This window comes from Uranotaenia lowii, chromosome 2, assembly GCF_029784155.1.
Source record: "Uranotaenia lowii strain MFRU-FL chromosome 2, ASM2978415v1, whole genome shotgun sequence".
NCBI classification, from domain to species: Eukaryota; Metazoa; Arthropoda; class Insecta; order Diptera; family Culicidae; genus Uranotaenia; species Uranotaenia lowii.
Genome location: NC_073692.1, coordinates 284899716 through 284913766, shown reverse-complemented (window position 1 = coordinate 284913766; position 14051 = coordinate 284899716). Strand labels below are relative to the sequence as shown.

Below are 14051 nucleotides of genomic sequence, written 5' to 3'. Positions count from 1 at the left end.
GTTCATACAAAGCCATGGGGTCCGGGTATAATGTACGCTTTGCATTGGAGATTTGTCGAACTTAATAATCTAAATAATGCATGTTAGCACATATGTACTTAGGCAAAAACTGCGGTGAATCCGTGCACTCATGGTTGATTAGCGGGTTTTGTTTCTTTCAGCCGTAAGCGATGCAGTTGCGCTTAGAGGTGAATGCAGTTGGTCTCAAACAGAGATGTTAAAATCTCGAGTCTACATACTCGCACTTTGCCCTTCTTTGCAGAAAGATTTTATTCCGTTAAACTCAAACTGCAATGATGCTATCGATAGTTCAACTAGGAAAGCATCAGGAAGTAAGCTTCGGGTAAACTCGGCAGGAGTAAACAGCAATCGGGGGAAACATCAGCGAAGCAAACGTACAGTTCTGCGAATTCAAAATTCAAATCGTTTTCGTTCGGCAGCCGAACACATCAATCGGACAACGCATGGGGGCGTGGCTAAAAGTGATAGATACAAGGGAACGGGAAACGAGCGAGAGAAGGGTGTGAGGAATGTTAACTCGGCCCGTCGGGCAACGATCGCTCGTGTGCATTCGTGTACGGTAAGCTTCGTTCTGTTGTTTTGTTGGTGTGATTTTATTCCTGCGAGGCATGGAAAACATCAATGAAGAACTGTACTCTTCGTTTTGTGTGCAATCACGTAATGATTGGAACGAAGATAAAATCAATCTGCACACAACAAGTTAAACTCGGAAGAAATCAGCCGAATGATTTTTTCCGAAGCGAGTTTACGCACCTCTGGTCTCAAATCGAATCACCACCGCTGGCGCTCACATGTAACTCGCGGACAGCTACACTCAGTGGGTGGGAACATGGGAAGGAGAGATTATGGTGGGACTCAGGGTCGTTACAGGGAAATTCACTACGTTACACCGTCTTCTGGAGTAACCTCACGCAAGGGATTCCAATTACAGCTAACATGTTTTTCAGAGGTGCCGAAACGGGTGGGTACCTCTCATGCTATCAACCAGAGTCGGAAATTCAAAATATGATAAACAACGCAAACTGTGAATCACTGAGCGGACCACCCTAGAGAGAGATTTGATAACCATTTTGGTTCGAAACTTTAACGATTCCCGGAAGTGTAAAGCGATTACGGATTTCTACAGTTACACAATTTTTGGATGCGATTACAATAATGCTTAAGTTTATTTTACGGATGGGCCCTGGCATGACGTCACACACTATTAATACTTGCGGCTTTGGTTCTTCCTCGGCGTTGGTTAATCGCCGCGCGGCTGCGATTCCTCTGTCGGCTTATTATTCACCGTCTCAACCAGTAACGGAGGCACCTGGCTGGAGACGACTGACATGCAAAATGCCGCCCCAATACTTGCCGGTTCTAGCATAGTTGGGAACGGCCGGAAATAAAGCATGCTGGTATGATTGTTGTTTGTTGACCTTTCGACACCAGCGTCGGGCTAAAAGATGTTGTTTTGATGCTGACCGGTCCAATACGAGGTTATGTTCGAGTCGATACCAAGTGCTTGCTCGACTCCGGTCTCGAACGGTGTTTTCTGTCCGGAACTGTTGGTTGCCTGGGGATAATTATGGTGTGGTTCGTAAGAACCAGCCAAACAGAAAAAGGCCCTTGTGGACCTACGCAAGGGTATTAAAAATAGTGTGCACGTCAATGTTTACATTGGTTTTGTTTTTACATGTGGTTCAGTCTTTTTAACAAATACATATTTTTAGATAACATTTTACCTTTTATCTGCAGTTTTACAATGTGCTTCGTTTTAATGTCGTTTTAACAGTTGTTTATGCCTTTGTCACTTACTTTTAACACGTTACATGTAATATAAATGTGGTTTTAATTCTTTTGTCAAACGCATGTTCATTGAGTTTTCAGAACTATTACTAACCGTACTAACAAAGCAAATTTAACATAATTTAGCTTTACTTTTAACGTGTTGTGTTTGTTTTTCGCACTGTTTTTTGCTGTAATGTAAAGTAGATTTTAAGTAACGTTTTTACACTTCCTATTAGCTACGTTTTACTTTGAAAAACTCAAGTCGCGCACAACTGCTCCCTCAGGCGATCACGAACAGAAAGGACAGGAAGCGGATAGCCGCTAAAGCGCTAAGTGGAATTTTCTACATCCAACCAACACACATACATTTACGGTAACACAAACAATACTAGTGTGTTGTTTTCTGGGTGACCACACTTCCCCGCCTGGGCTCCGAAAACACACGACGCCTATGGATTTCCCCTGAGAAGACGATGTGAGATCTTGGGAAGGGATGGCAGTCGGTCAAGGTTTTGATCTGTTTGGATAACTGTTGTAGGGTTCACTTAATAGGACAGGGATAAGTCAATTTTGTGACAGAGTCACATTTACAAAAGTAACGAACGGTTACATTACCCCATCGTCCCTCTTCAAAATGAATGGTAATACATTCATTTTGTCTTGAGAGAGATGCATGCACCAGTCCATCTTACTATCTTTATTTTGATTGAACAAAATTAATAATCGAACTTTTGGAACGTTTATAATCACAATCCGCATAATTTCATGTCAGCATATGACAGAAACAGCTAATGATTTCGTTCAGTGTTTTCGCTGTCATAGCGATCAGTCATGACAGTCTCTCATAAGAACTGTCAAGTGGGAACTCAAGTATTCATGAACAAGAGTCTAATAAGAAAATTTTCATAACAAGAGAATGAATTTTTGGTCGACCGGTCGAAAATAAACAAACTATCCGTGGCTGGTGGATTATCAAGGTAAGTCCTAATCTTCACAACATAAATCCTTCTAAGCGCTAATTGTGCAGATTTTTGCCTAATTCTAACGTTTTTCTAACTCTTTTCAGTTCTGGCTAAAACTGCGGAAGGAAATATCCGGAAATGGTGGAATACAACTCGACATGTCAGCTGGTAAGTTTTCATTGTTTATGTTTTGCTATATTCTGCAACAAATCCGAAATGGATGCTATACATCAGCAAAGGAAAGTATTCAATTATAGTTTCTTCGTCGTTTCAGATCTTCACATCAACAATCACTCTAGGAAGGGACGGAAGGAAACCAACTCGGAAAACTTAAAAAGGTGAGTTTATGTATCGTGTTACCCAATGATCAGTAACTTTTTAGGTATTTTGTTTCAGGTATCCGGTTCGAAGTTCTTCAGCAGAGAAAACAACAGTGGCTTCGCCCGATGTCTCTGCTAACTTGTCCGGGATCGTCTGCAACTTAGCCATGACCATTTAGAGGACTTAAAATGGACTAAGTTTGACATTGTAGCCTGCAGAAAAAAGAGTTGGAATTATACTTCTGCTCATTTTCCGACGACCTACAGATACGGGAGCAAAATGTTTAAAAGAATAAGTATATTTTTAGTGTTTGATTATTATTTTTGTGTTTCTAGGAGCAAGAGTGTGAATATGTGTTTCTATTTGTGTTCCAAAATTCGGTGAATTTGTTATTGAATATCCGAAATTCCTATTGAAGCTTTGTTGACGCAGTTTTCACTACTGACGAAGTTTATTCCGTGCATTACTATTCCTTCATATTGTAAAAAACAAAGATGAGGCAAACTTTTCCAAGTGAGTTGGGAACTGCATACTGTACTGTTGCGTTAGACCAGATCTCCTACAGATCTTGATGCAAACGTCTTCGTTCGTATCAGGCTTTCTGCCGAGAGTTTGTATTGTGTATTGAGAGTTTGTAGTTGGACTGAATTCAATGAAAAATCTAGGAAGAGAATTTTGAAACTATGGAATTTGGTAGCATTCGGTTAAGGAGATACGTTAGTTAGTACTGATGTTATTCGAAGATTGCAATGTTGATAAAGTAATTCTAATTTGTTCAACTGCTACTCAGGAAAATTTTGAAAATTTTCATGAACTGTGGTAGTTAAAAGAGCTGATACGATTCTTAAAGTAGCATTAAATCTGGATTCTACAATCTATTTTCATTCCACTTGTGAAAAAACTGAAAATTGTCATTTCTGTAAGATCGTCAAAGATCTGGAATTCTCAAAAATATCCTACCACATCTAGATTTTCAAAGTTCGGGGTACAAACTGAAAGATTCGTTCTTGAGGGTTTTCAGCTAACAAATTAGAACAATTTCCAACTCCTTTGAGTATTTTGCTTCTAGTCAGAAATTTCATTTTCAAAATTAGTTTAAGTTTCAATTTCTTTGCTCCTAATACACATTGGGCAAAATCGGGAGAATTTAAGATTTGATAATCTTTTTCGACAAAATCTATAGGGTCGGATTTGAATTTTAGTAAGGGATTTGGACATTTTCCGGAACTACTTGCCCTTCCAAGTAGTTGCTTGCACACTTAGCATATGCTAGCTGGTTTGTTATTCACTTTGTAACTGTCGTCTTGGGGACTAAACTTGTAAAATTTTCCTCCAAATATCTGTACATTGTTTGGTAACCGAATATCACGATTCTTCGAAGTGCGCAACATTCTAATACGGCGTTTTCGAGAGAACCTCTGTAAATCTCGATAGTTTTTCTGATACTTTTGAGACAATCATCCAGATGTCTCCGTTTGGTAATTTTTTTAATTGTAATCGGAGCTCTCATGGTTATGCTTATAAAATGAGCCAGCAGATTTCCTTTTTAAATTTTGTTGCTTTCTACATCCGTTGTTATCGGTTCTAAAAAACAGAAAATAAATGTAAATATTAATAACATAAACTATAACATGTTCACACTGTTGTAAATAAACAAATTTTGCACCGATAGGGGATCAATTTAGTACACAATCATCCGTGAAATTTAGCTATGTTAGCTGTTTGATAAAAAATTTGCATTGCTATCTGTAGATGAACTGTTTTCACAATATGACCTAAAACTTTGTCCGGGATATTAAGCAGAGATCGTTCGGAGGACGATCAAGTTTCTATCAGGAACTGATTTTCATCCCTCTCCGGGGGATCGTGAAATGTAAACATAGCGAACTTTTTTCTTTTTTTTATGTGGGCGCCAGAATGTAACTCGCGGACAGCTACACTCAGTGGGTGGGAACATGGGAAGGAGAGATTATGGTGGGACTCAGGGTCGTTACAGGGAAATTCACTACGTTACACCGTCTTCTGGAGTAACCTCACGCAAGGGATTCCAATTACAGCTAACATGTTTTTCAGAGGTGCCGAAACGGGTGGGTACCTCTCATGCTATCAACCAGAGTCGGAAATTCAAAATATGATAAACAACGCAAACTGTGAATCACTGAGCGGACCACCCTAGAGAGAGATTTGATAACCATTTTGGTTCGAAACTTTAACGATTCCCGGAAGTGTAAAGCGATTACGGATTTCTACAGTTACACAATTTTTGGATGCGATTACAATAATGCTTAAGTTTATTTTACGGATGGGCCCTGGCATGACGTCACACACTATTAATACTTGCGGCTTTGGTTCTTCCTCGGCGTTGGTTAATCGCCGCGCGGCTGCGATTCCTCTGTCGGCTTATTATTCACCGTCTCAACCAGTAACGGAGGCACCTGGCTGGAGACGACTGACATGCAAAATGCCGCCCCAATACTTGCCGGTTCTAGCATAGTTGGGAACGGCCGGAAATAAAGCATGCTGGTATGATTGTTGTTTGTTGACCTTTCGACACCAGCGTCGGGCTAAAAGATGTTGTTTTGATGCTGACCGGTCCAATACGAGGTTATGTTCGAGTCGATACCAAGTGCTTGCTCGACTCCGGTCTCGAACGGTGTTTTCTGTCCGGAACTGTTGGTTGCCTGGGGATAATTATGGTGTGGTTCGTAAGAACCAGCCAAACAGAAAAAGGCCCTTGTGGACCTACGCAAGGGTATTAAAAATAGTGTGCACGTCAATGTTTACATTGGTTTTGTTTTTACATGTGGTTCAGTCTTTTTAACAAATACATATTTTTAGATAACATTTTACCTTTTATCTGCAGTTTTACAATGTGCTTCGTTTTAATGTCGTTTTAACAGTTGTTTATGCCTTTGTCACTTTCTTTTAACACGTTACATGTAATATAAATGTGGTTTTAATTCTTTTGTCAAACGCATGTTCATTGAGTTTTCAGAACTATTACTAACCGTACTAACAAAGCAAATTAAACATAATTTAGCTTTACTTTTAACGTGTTGTGTTTGTTTTTCGCACTGTTTTTTGCTGTAATGTAAAGTAGATTTTAAGTAACGTTTTTACACTTCCTATTAGCTACGTTTTACTTTGAAAAACTCAAGTCGCGCACAACTGCTCCCTCAGGCGATCACGAACAGAAAGGACAGGAAGCGGATAGCCGCTAAAGCGCTAAGTGGAATTTTCTACATCCAACCAACACACATACATTTACGGTAACACAAACAATACTAGTGTGTTGTTTTCTGGGTGACCACACTTCCCCGCCTGGGCTCCGAAAACACACGACGCCTATGGATTTCCCCTGAGAAGACGATGTGAGATCTTGGGAAGGGATGGCAGTCGGTCAAGGTTTTGATCTGTTTGGATAACTGTTGTAGGGTTCACTTAATAGGTCAGGGATAAGTCAATTTTGTGACAGAGTCACATTTACAAAAGTAACGAACGGTTACACACATCTTATGCCAATGGTGTGGACATAATGAGAACTCATGATTGGAGCAAAGTTTGAATTTTAGGTGTAGGTACATCGAAAAGATAGTGACCATCTGAAAATGCAGTAAATTGTGGCGCAGCTATAGTAAAAATTTATTCGATTATGGTAGCTTAGACATATTCATCCTCCTTTAAGTTTTAAATTCTGAAGGCAGAAAGGTATTGAAAACATCAATCCGAAAAAAATGTGAGCAAAGTTTACTTCTGTAGCTTGAGTTCGTTCAGACGGCTAGAAGGTAGACTATATAAAATCGTCAATTGGTTGTAGTATTCATGATATTTATTCTTATTATGAAATCAAATACCTCGCCGATAATAAACAATGACATACATGGGAAAATGTATCATAATTGATAATAAAAGGTGAAATATTTATTCGACATTTTGAAGAGAGATCAGAGTTGGGTAACGTATCGTATATAAACACTTTAGATAAACTGATTTGTGAGTTATTTTCATCATTTTTCTTGACCAATATCATAATACTAATCTTTTGGTAAGACAGTATTAACGATGTCTTTAGTAATGTCACAACAAAATGAAATCTTAGAACAAGACATTTGGTTTCCCTAATTCTTCCGCAGTCTTGCGTGCGGGTGGCGATGAGAAGAGATTGTGCTTGACAGTCATTACCGTAAATAACGTCGTCGCACTTCTGGGCGACTTATGTTTTTTGTTTTGTTTTCCTTTGGTTGTTGGCTTTTTTTCCGTCTCTAAACCAGCACCCAAGTTTTCTTTCAACTAGACGGCTGAAGGCGCGTTGTTTTTTATTGCTCCACATTAACGGTAATGCGCGCTCTCTAGAACGGAAGGAGTTGAAGTAGTACTCAATTTGTTCGTTCTTGTTTTTGTTCGCGGCGTTGTTTCTCGGTTATTACCCAACTGGGGCTTTCCTTTGAAGAGATTAATCTTAATCGGATACCCGTTATGTTAGTGCGCTCTGGTGACAATGTAGACCAACTTAACCCTGTAAATTCCTTATTTTAAATGAAAAATGTATAATTCTATCAAAGGCGAAAACATTTTCAAATATCGTTTTACATATAGTCTCTATTTTGAAAAAATCAGAAATTGATAGAGGAGAAACTATTTTTTCTAAAACCCTATCAAGTTATGTTAACAACTATTGTTCATTATGAAGAGTGTATTCCAAGTGAAAAAGTCTTTTAGAGTAACATGTAAATATGAGACGAAAAATCGTGTTGCTAATTTCATTCTTCATTTTCTTTTTGCAGGTTTGCTTAAACTGGTGCCTCATCGATAGGAAGTTTCAGCTTTATGTTATGCAATGAGGTAAGTTCCCTTTCGTCTCAACATTGAACAGTCCTCAAACAAATTTACTTTGAGTTAAGGGATTTAGTAAAAGCAAAGTCACGAACAAACTAATCAGGCAACAATCTTAGTTTATTTGAAATGTAACTTAAAAACTAGGTTAGTAAACATTTTTCATTTTTTTAAGATTTCAAGATTTGGTTGAAAATGATAATAAACAATAAATGTAGATACATAGTTTGAAAAAACCTTGGATACCCTTTGGCCCTCAGGCCAAAAGAAGTTAGGCCTTAGGGTACTAGGCCAAATGGGTTTACAGCCCAAAAGATGTTTGTACTACATGACAGAATGTCGAATGGGGCATGGCCAAAGGTTTTTTGGCCGAACGTTTTTTGGCTTAGTCGATGCTTGGCCTAAAGACTTCATGCTAAATGGACGCTAGACCGAAAGGATGTTAGACTGAAAGGGCGTTAGGCATCCATTTGATCTAACAAGCATACGACCTAACGATCATTCGGCCTAAAGTTTATTCAGCCTCGCATCCTCTCGATATTTGGCGTTATGAGCATTCGGCCTTGTTTCAGCCAAGGCCTAATGACTATTCGGTCTAACTTCCAATAGACCCTACATCCATGGAGGTCAGTCTCAAAAAAATGTCCAATCGTCCTAGCTCCCATTTGGCCTTATGAACATTCTGTCCAACGAACATTTGAATTTTACGACCATTCGTCAAACAAGAATTCGGCCTTGCGTCCATTACGCCTTACACTCTACGGTTGGATAACCTAGTGGTCTAATCGGGCTGATAACCCATTCCGCCTAACGTCTATCAACCAAATGACCTTCTAGCGAGTGGCCCTTGCCCTAACGACTTTAGACGGAATGACTCAGCCTCATCAACCAAAAACAATCAGAAACTTATTTTATTCCGATCAGATCTTATCTCACAGAAAAGGCAAAAATTAATCAACAGTTACACCTCGCAATCGAGTCGATTCGAGAGAGGAAAACACAATCGATTACTCTTCGTTTAACATCTCAACAACGCTATCAACGTTTTTCCCACCATAAAAAGAGGTGCCGGTGAAAAATTTCTTGTGCATTTTCCATTGCACACCGGCCGGCCGGCAGAAAAACAACGATCCAATCTCACTTGGAATGAAGATAAAAATGCAACGCGAAAAACCGGCACCGAAGAAAGCAAAGTTGCTCTTCATCGCCATCCATGAACTGGGTATCTCATTATGTGGCATTATCAATTTTATGTTCACGTTTATATTGCAATCAGATAGCAGTTAATCAGCACTCCTTTCCCTCTTCTTTTTCTTGGCGACGTAGAAAGACGAATTATTACGATAGGATGATGACGATATCAAGTGCGTCCTGTGGATGGGGTGAACAAGTGACGAAAGAAAATCCGGCGAACTAAGTTGAGTGAGGTACTTAATACCGGGCGCTCAGACGATTATGCCCGGTGTTGGCTTGTATGACTTTGTTGCTTTTGTTGATGTTTTCATCTTACAAAACACTGCCATCCATGGAAAACTTTCTCACGCGTTTTTACGTTTGTGAGGGGCAGAAAATAGTTTAAAAAAAATGTAAAATATCAACAGATTTTTTTTTTAATCCGTAAATGTGTATACTATTTACAGGGTCCGGCAATTGAACTGCTACTTTACTTCAACAGTAATTATTTCGTTGCACACAAATCAGTATTGAACGATCCCTCGTCACTTTGTTTACATTAAGTCTTAGCTATCATTGGATGTTAGTGCTACTTTTGTAATCAGGTGTTATCCGAAAAAATGGATCTCGAACAGAAACGTAGCGCTGTGGATGCCTTGTTCCTAGCTGGTATACGGCAGAAGGACATTGCTTGTGAGCTATCCGATCTAAGTGTGTGCAGAAGTTTTGTATACCGTACAGTTAAAAGATTCCTGGAGACCAAAAAACGGTATGGTGGGGGACGCCGACCTACTGTGGTGACACCTGCCATGGCGAAGATCGTCAAGAAGCGCTTTAAGAGAAATACTCGTCGTAGTGCCACTAAATTGGCAGGCGATCTCAACATATCGGATCGAAGTCTCCGTCGGATCCTGAAAGATAAACTTCAGACGAAGCCCTACAAGATCCAAAAGGTTCAAGACCTAACGGTGAAGCAGAAACAAGAACGGTAAAAAGAGCGAAGCGCTGCTGAAGAGGGCTGCGGAAGAAAGGTTGAAGAATATCGTAAGGTTGAAGACTTTCTGAGCCGATGTCCGTGAGTTCGAGATCAAGAGTAAACATCGATCACAGTTTTTCGAAGGCTCAACTGCCATTTGGCTTAAGGAGCCGAGTATCTTTTCAGAGGATAAAGCGCCCGATCGAGTGTGGCTTGAGTCAAACAGTTCGAAAACTGGACGAAGCCTTTTTCGAACGGGTTTAGAACCTTTAAGAACATTATAATACTTAGTGTAATTGGTCTTAACAATAACAAAACAAAGTAATTAGTTGATGATCACTTCTAAGTATTGAATCAATTCTATTAGTGAATGATTTATATTTTCGGAGGATTATATGATATAGAATCCCGAGCTAATTGTGATAGTTTTGAAAAAATAGATCACCTCTATGATTGATATTGAATCTTATTAGACTGCGTAGTTAACTTCTCCAGTCTCCCATTACATGCTGTAGTGATCTTTATTTGATAGTTTTTAAAGCCTTCTATTAATCTGGAAATTTTATGTAACGTTGTTCAGGTATGATTTGAAATCTAATCTCCTTCAGGTTGGTATACGTCGTTATTATGCGTCAAAATTGTATTCCTTTAATTATAAAAAAAATAAACGGAGAATAGTTTTGTTTTTAATCAAAGGTAAAAATATTACATCTTTCATTAGCATTATTTGTTTCGAATCAATTAATTAAAAATCATGCCACCATGGACTTTGAATGTTCAAATGTTCAAACGTTCAAAAAGTTTATTATTATGAGCACCTGTAAAATGCTGAGAAATATGACAGATACAGAAAGCATTAAAATTGTGTTGTATTTTTTTTTGTTCTGCTTAGTAGGAAACCGAATACTTATAATTTTTTGTGTTAGTAAACTTACGCAGTTTATAATTTGATAGGGATTTTTTTGAATGATTCCTCTTATTTTATTCTTGAAAATATAATTAATCATTTATTTTTGTTTTGATGCACAATTCGATACATTTGAGGCTTTTTAGCTAGATTTATTGTAAAAATTTCTAAACTATTTATATGCATGGTATGATTACTACACAATGACAACTGATTTAAATATTTTTATAATGTAAAAGTACTTTTATGAAAATTTATAGTTTTTGCCTCATAGTTAGTGTCAGGAGTTTCAGTAGGAAACATTAGGAGCATAGGAGGTGTAGGACAAACGTATAACTCGTAATGCTGGCCTAGCATCTCCCAGAGTTAAACCTTCCCAAATTTACTAACAATGCTCCAAAACCTCCTCACGTTTATGGATGGGTCGTAGAGATCTCTGCATCTATCTATAAAGTAAACGTTGACTAACATACTTTTTCCTTTTCCCCACACAGTCCGCAGGGTTCGGCCAGGGCACCTTCAACATTCTGTGGGGGCTGGTTTTCCATTTTAAGAGATTTTATAATCTGAGGCAACGAAATGGGAGACCTAGCTTCTATTGGAACTATAAGTCAGAAAATGTACCAAAATCTCGAAATAGATAATGTTGCAATTCCGAACGACTGTAGTTTCATAAAACGGAGAGTTGATGCGTAGCGCCAACCGAAGTTTTAGGCGACTGTTCCTGCGAATGCGAATGATGATCACTTCTAAGTATTCTTGGCCGATAGTACATGTTGCTAGGAGTGTCCGGCGTAGATGGAAGTATTTTTCACATAACGATTTCCGATCGTAATTCTTGACGAGCAGGAGCCGTGTTTTGACCCACAGACGTTGTTACTCAGAAATAGAAAGAAAACAGAAAGAAAAGGATTTTTTAAGATTTCAAATATTAACAAATTAAGTACCAACTTTATCCATGTTACATGCGGATTCAAATAGATTTTAAGTAGTCATATAAAATTCTAAGAAGATCTTGATTTTGTTTTGCTAAAATATCTCGAATAGGGGTTTTCGGTGGGACATCTCTTTGCTGGAATGCAGTTACCAACTTCAATCTCGCATCGTTATGCAGTGAACAATTCCAAACTATATGATCGATGTCGTCATAATCACTCTGGCAGATACATAAGTTGCTATCCGACATATTAATTCTGAAATGGTGAGCATTGGACTTATAATGATTGGACATTAAACGAGATATCGTTCGGATAAAATCACGAGTTAGATCGAATCCTTTGAACCAAGGTTTTGTACTGACATTTGGTCGAATTGAATAAAGCCATCTTCCTTTTTAACTCCTGCTCCATTGATCCTGCCATTTTGAAAGAGTTAACTGATGTGCGAATGGAAAGTGTTCGTGGTACACAATAGGACGATCCTTTAATCCTCCTTCAGAAGCCCCTTTTTTGGCAAGTTCATCCGCCATCTCGTTGCCTGGTATTCCACAATGTGATGGCACCCACACAAATGTGATCCTGTAAGATCTTGTTCCTAAAGCATTTAACGTTTGAAGTGTTTTCAGAAGATAATACGTATTACGATTTGTTTTTCTGAAGGAACTTATAGCTTCTATCGAACTCAGACTATCAGTAAAGATATAATAGTTGTCAGATGGTAAGTTTTCAATGAGCTCTAGAGCTCGGCTTATAGCTGCTAATTCAGCAACAAATACTGATGATGGTTGGTCAAGTTTGTAGTATTCGGCATAATGCGCGTTCATGATACCAAATCCTGTTCCTTCACAGCAGCTAGATCCGTCAGTGTAGAACGCCTGGGAGGTATCTATTTGTTCGAATTTGCTAGCGAACAAAGCTGGTACAACATTCAATCTTATATTTTCTTATATGGTGTGTAACAGGTTACAAGAGCCATTAAGGCAGCCATCGATGTTATTCACATAAATATTGTAAAGAATTGGACTTAAACAAGATCCTTGTGGTATGCCCATATAACTGACGCGATTAATTTTTGTTGACCCATAACTGAAATGCATGTGTTTTTCCCATAATAAGTTGGTTATAAAATTGGTTAAATAAGCTGGAATCCCTAAATGATTCAACTTACCCGAAAGAACTGTAAGGGATACGTTATCAAACGCTCCTTTGATATCTAAAAATCGATCACAGTTGTACCGGATAAATTTTCTAATGCCTGTCCGCCAACTGCATCGTTGATATAAGTCGCGAATGACATAAAGATGTTAAAACGACTATAATCGAAACAAAAAAAAACCCTGAAATTCACTCGTCTATGACAACCGTTCTCCAATTTCTCGGGCTTCTCGGGCCGTAAAGTCGCACGAGCTCCAAACTCCGTTCTCCTGCACGCCGCTAAAAATGGTTCTTAACACTTGTCGCTCGAATACTTCGAGTGTGCGCAGGTCCTCGCCAATATTCATGTCTCGTGCCCGTAGAGAACAACCGGTCTTATGAGCGTCATGTACAGGTTACACTTCATGCGAGGGTTAAGTCTTCTCGACCGCAGTTGCTTGTGGAGTCCATAGTAGGCAAGACTTCTATTGATCATTCGCCGCTGGATATCATGGCTGGTATCATTGTCTGCGGTCATCAGTAAATCGAGATAGACAAAGTCTTCGCCTATCTCCGTAGATCGAGACCTTGTTATTACTGGACCAGCGAGTTTGGTTGGTCTCGGATCCGTAGGATCCGCTTCGAATTGGGCGTATTTATCATCAACCCAATCCTTCCTGCTTCGCGTTTCAGTTTACGGTAGATCTCTTCTACCGCTGCAGATGATCTGCTGACTATGTCAATGTCATCGGCAAGACAAATAGGTTGACTGGATCTGTTAAAAATCGTGCCCCGCATTTCGCCCACCGCTCGTCGAATAACACCTTCTAGCGCCACGTTGAACATCATGCGGGATAGACCATCGCCTTATTGAAGCTCCTTGCGCGATTCAAATGAACTCGGTTATTCACCCGTAATCCGCACACAGCACTGCGTTCCATCTAACAGTGCTTTTGTCAGTCTGGTCAGCTTCCCGGAGAAGCCGTTCTCGTCCATGATTTTCCATAACTCGTCAC

General features: G+C 39.2%; 1 protein-coding gene and 1 long non-coding RNA gene across 13 annotated transcripts in view; one reads left to right on the top strand and one right to left on the bottom strand.

Moving 5' to 3' along the window:
- The window catches only part of LOC129748243 (mucin-2-like), a 578750-nt gene that overhangs the window by 244799 nt on the left and 319900 nt on the right, over positions 1-14051 (top strand). For 3 of the 12 annotated variants that reach the window (XM_055742784.1, XM_055742780.1, XM_055742783.1), the window contains exon 3: positions 7859-7916. The exons of the other annotated variants lie outside the window; for them this stretch is intronic. The gene's annotated coding sequence lies outside the window, so the exon portion shown is untranslated. The remainder of the gene's footprint in view (positions 1-7858; positions 7917-14051) is intronic. 12 annotated transcript variants of the gene reach the window in all.
- Positions 3350-6516, bottom strand: LOC129748250 (uncharacterized). Its single transcript, XR_008737698.1, has 3 exons — positions 6083-6516; positions 5925-5996; positions 3350-5816 (listed from the first exon to the last, which is right to left on the bottom strand). It is a non-coding gene; the product is annotated as an uncharacterized LOC129748250 (long non-coding RNA).